At 35.3% G+C, this 5,392-nt stretch overlaps 1 pseudogene; it reads left to right on the top strand.

The window, feature by feature from the left end:
- The first annotated feature begins 3,695 nt into the window (after positions 1 to 3,695).
- LOC148910618 (uncharacterized) lies at positions 3,696 to 5,173 on the top strand (annotated as a pseudogene).
- The last annotated feature ends 219 nt before the right edge of the window (positions 5,174 to 5,392 follow it).

Genomic DNA, 5,392 nt, shown 5'->3' with positions numbered 1-5,392 from the left:
TTGGGGTGGGAATGTAAATAGGAAATAACTAACAATTAACTATGGATTTTAAGGGTTTTTATTAGGGTTAGATATGTGTCTCCAATGAGTTTCTTAATTGTAAGCTAGAAAGAAAGACACGTTAATAAAGTTATTATTATTATTATTATTATCATTATTATCATTATTATTATTATGTAATATCAATGTTGATGGAATTTGTATGGCTATGATTATTTCTTTAAAAAAGTTACTGTACACATGTTATATATTGTTTATATATTGCTTATATATTGTTTTGCATTTATCAAAAATCCATCTAAATCTTGCAGGGTGGTCTTACCAACCAATGCTCCATAAATTAGTTGCCATGAAGGTGACTGTCCATGAGAAGAATGTTATTTGCCTGGCCAATTAAACACACAGACATTTAGCCATTGATGATAATGATGGCTGCTATATTGGGTTCTTGACAAGTCTTTGCAAAAAGAATGCCAGTGAAGACTGTGGGACAGCTGGATTTGTATTAATAAAATCCACATCAAAAGAATCATCAACAGTAATTCCTTGAAATGAATGAGTAGACAGATGTATATCACTGCCTCAGATACAGAAAAGTGAATTGGGCGCCCACCAGTAACTTGATCATGTATGTTGTTGCCCTGTCCGATACAGGATGTGATTACCATTTGCCACAATATTGACATTGTTTGGTCAGGGATTGGTAAAACCATTCTGTTTGCTATATAACACTTTGAAAGAATGATATTGATGAAAGTGCATGCTGTTAAGCCATTCCTTTCATTAAGTGTGGACTGTGATATCTTCTTTTCAAATAACCAGAACTTTCCATATTGAGTTGAAATAGATAATACATGGGCATGATGAGTTCCTTGGCCAGATAGAGAGCCAGAAGAGTTTGCACTTGAATTTGAGCTTCTTGAAGGTTGAGGGACAGAAAATGTATTTAAAATTGTTTCAACATGGTTCTTCCAATCTGTGGATTCATAATAGTCAGGGCCATGACTGTTTATATCTGGAACTTTATCTGGACTGTTTCATTTTCCTCATTATTACTTATATTATTGATACTGTTAGATGTACTTGAAGGCAAAAGAAGAGATGTGTTAAAAGAATTTGTCAGTTTATCCAATTTGTTCATGAGTGGCTGAGAGCAGTGAGGACAATGTTTCTTTAAAGTTTGCTCAAAACAGTCCCTATGATACATGTGCAAACACATTTTCTAGATATACCATTTATGACTATATTAGGTTGGATTTCTAAAAGAGAGGAGACCATGTGGGTGGCAAGAGACAGTTTGAGGTTGGTGTCTGGTAATCTAATGGTATAGATATTGTGAAAATCATCAAGTAAGAGCATCATAAAGGAATGTTTCTGTAAACAGACAAATAGAAAAAAATTAGGACTGATAAAATTAATATAAGATTGATTTATCTAAAAAAAAAAAAAAAGAAAAAAAAAAACCTTAGTAGCATTTTGAATCTTGCTACATGTATGCAGGAGAGTGGGGTAGTCCTTCCATAGTTGACTATTGTGGTGATCTAGAGTTCTTGGAGCTATACTGTATCCCAGCACAGGCCCGATGTTCCATGGTTATTCAAAAAAATCCCCATGTCTTTTTGCAATAGTCCCCTTCACAGTTCCCTGCGCCATCTTGAAAGGTAGCCGTGCCTTTGCGTGAAAGCGAGACGAACGGTGAGCTTGCAATGATAGAGACATGTGAATAATTGTTCAAACTCACCGTTCATCTCGCTTAGATGCAAAGGCACGGCTACCTTTCAAGATGGCGCAGGGAACTGTGCAGGGGTCTATTGGGAAGTTTTTTTTAATCTATTAAAATAATAGTAAAATTGAAATTGAACACTTCATTGTAAAAGGAATATTTTAGACATGAAAAAAATGTAAAGTAATATTTACTACCTGAAGTAAGCAATGATATGGAGAAGAACAACAGTTCTCTGTTCTTGAAGGTACCATCTTTCTTTGCTGGTTTCAGGTTTTATTATAGAATTTAGGATCATGTCAAATAGTCCAGGAGAATGTTCATCGACAAAGTCTTTCATCAAAGTAGGGTTGTACAGTGTGTAATCTTCTTCATCATTGTGGTGGTACAATGCAAGTTGAAATGCTTCAACAAGATTCTCAAAATAATTTTCTTTTTAAAGAAAATTGAACACCAGTAAAAACCGTAGTTAATAAAAAACAGTAGTGAAATCAGATCATTTCTGATGGCCATGCTTGTCATTTTTGAAGGAGAGTACCCTGCTATGATGCATCATTTATAACACATTGTAACAATTACCACCACCAGGGTACTCTGCTTCAAAAATGACAAGCATGGCCATCAGACTGCCTCCTTCAAATAACAGCATTGGAATACTCTAAACAAAAAGAACACTTCACTACAAGGTCCTTACAAATATAGAATTTACTAATTTTTTGTTCCATCCACGTTTTTTAGTTTTATATTCCTGCTCCGAGCTTTCGGGTTACAAACCCATCGTCAGGGAAAACTGAATCAGTTAACTATTAACTACGACTTTTCTACACTTCGTACACCACATAGTTCCTGGTTTATTTTTTCCTTTCCCATGCTCATCAATTGCAGAAAAATTCTTTAAGGTATCGGGACTAAAGTTGTAGAATGCTGGTCGCAAGGAAAAGAGCAGCGATTGTCTTCCTTTTCTATCTCATTTTTGTGCCTTCGACAGACTAGAATTTTCTGGAATTTGATAATGAAATATAACAATCTGTATCCTAGATAGAGCCCAATAAATAGCTTTTAAGGAGTCCAGAGTTCATTATTTATAAACGAGTGTTTAAAACAAATTAATTTTAAGTTTATATCTTGAGGAATCGGGCCGTAAAAGTTTACATTTTGTAATTGGAATAGATAAAAGGCCTCAATACAGAAATCGAAGGAGAAGGAAGGAAGACCTCAGCGCCAGTATTTGCAGTATCTGAAAGTACTGCTTTTGCTAGGAAGAAGAACCCTACAGAGTTGTCACCAGAAGGAAAGATTCTTAATATCCCCCAGAGAAGCAAGAACAGAAGGCAGTTGGAGACATTATTGGCATCAGTTGAGATCCATGGAGGAACACAAGAGCACAGGCAGCCTGCACTGGATGGAATGTTCTCCAGTCTTGATAAACATTGCAATGTTGAAGGTTTTAAGCTGTATATAGGTAGTTCAAAGAAATTAAGAAATGCAAGCATTGATCTTGCAAATGATGCAGGAAAAAGTTTTGAAAAAAGCCAAGACAACATCATTCGTTCATTTTCCCTTCTTTATGCTGGTGGGCTAGTAAGTAAGAGGAAATATGAGCAAGCAAGATCTGCTCTAGGCACTCAATCTATAGGCAGTAAAACCTCTAAGGGATATCTTAGTAGGAAAAGGTTAGGGTATGGTGGGGGAATACACATACCAAGAATTCTTTCCTGCAGAGATCTAATGTCTAATGTCTAAGGTAAACAGTATTGACATTGGGGAGCTCATATCAATAAGAGAACCACTGTGCTCTGATTTGCCAGCTGAACAAAGAGTAGATGGCGTATACAGGAATTTGGAGAACATGCTAATTTGTCTTGCAGAATTTTATCTACAGGTAGACCCTTACAGGAAAGAAGAAGATAGACTTAGATGGTTTGGTGGAAAAAAGGGTGAATTTAAAGTTGTTTTGGGTGGTGATTGGGCACCATTTGGGAAATATGATGAGTCAATGTCTTGGCTTGTGAGTTTTCTGAATGCTGGTCCCAGAATGGCTAGTCCTAATGATAATTTTCTTTTATTTGGGGCTAACTGTAAGGAAACCCATGCTGTTGTGACAAAATTTACAAGGCTGATAACACAGCAGTGTGCTGCAATAGAACTTAAGACATTTACAGTATGTGATCTACAAGTTAAGTTTACTTTTGAATTGATTCCTTCTGATATGAAATTTCTTGCATTTTTGAATGGAGAACTATCTAATTCTGCTACTTATTTTTCAAGTTTTGCTAATGTCTGTTTAAGTGGTATTGATTGTTTACAGGGAACATTTGGTACCACATCAGATTGTAAGTGGAAGCCCTGGGAATACAATGAAAGAGTGAAAGTGGCACAAAAGGTAACTAAATATGAAGAAAATTTACCAAATAAATTGGCTTCTTCAACAAAAAGATCAAGAGTCACAAAGTTTATTGCGAACCAAAGGTCTAGGCAATAATTTAAACCACTTATTGGCAATCTGTGTGACAACGAGGTTTTAGAACCTTTGCACCTGAAGAACAATGCTGTTCAAAAGCTTCATTGTAAGTTGTTAGATTTGGCCCTTAGTACCAGTAATCTCCCACCAGCAATTTCTTCCCTGTCAGAGATACCCCAGAGTCCCATTAGGAGATATATTGAGGCAATGGAGGTGGGAGTCAAGGCGACAAGGCTGAAAAAACAGCTGGTTAAGTGGCTGATTGAGGAAAGAACAAAGGACAAGGAATTTTCTTACCGGTTTACTGGTAAGGATTCAAGACTAATATTGCATGGCTTCATGTATTTAGTTAATGCTTTAAGAGGTAACAGCACAAATCCAGTATTACTAACAAAGCTTCTTGTCATTGTATTTATTGCTATTAATTTAAGAGATTCTGCAGCACTTTTTTCTATGTATCATTTTTCAAACCAGAAGCTTCAGCAACTACATAAATGTACACATGACTACTTTATTGCCATTGTTCTTTTTGGTGATGTACCTTCCCCCAGCGAGTGGAGTATAGGTAAGTTAGTTGCTACCCATACACAGTGGATGTTTGAGAGGTATGGTGTTGGTCTTGGCATTAACACTATGCAGGGAAGGGAAGCAAAACATGTTCAAATTGCAAGTTATGCAAAGCACAGTCACTTTAAAAACAAATGGTTTTTAGTATTCAGACATTATTTTATCAGTAAAATTTGGTTACCATTACTACAACCATCACTCTTAAATTATCAACAGAGACAAGAGAGTCTGGTTCCTGACAGAGTAAGTCAGGAAAATTCTCTCAGTTGCCACTGTGGATTTCTTAAACAGAAGTCTAGGGAGAAGTGCTTTTACTGTGATCACGAAATAATGATAGAAATTGTCAAATCTGTGGAAAACTGTAAACTTACTTCAAGGTTAGCTCTTATTTTAAGATAAAGGTAAGTGAGTTTTATTACTTCTAGACTATGCTCTATAAGAATAAATCACGAATTGATGATTTGGAATATAGATATATATCTTTTATAGCTGCATAACTAAATATTTACAGTGTAGATGTTTTATCAATAATCAAATAATTATTATTTTACTGTAAAATGTTACTCTAATACTTTATAGAATGGTTTTACTTAACCCGTGAAACAAAAAATGCTTATAAATATGTAATAATCAAAATATCA

This window comes from Actinia tenebrosa, unplaced genomic scaffold, assembly GCF_029948245.1.
Source record: "Actinia tenebrosa isolate PJP-AT-01 unplaced genomic scaffold, QUT_ActTen_1.0 PGA_scaffold16__25_contigs__length_10494907, whole genome shotgun sequence".
NCBI lineage: Eukaryota > Metazoa > Cnidaria > Anthozoa > Actiniaria > Actiniidae > Actinia > Actinia tenebrosa.
This window is presented reverse-complemented; position numbering and strand designations above follow the sequence as displayed.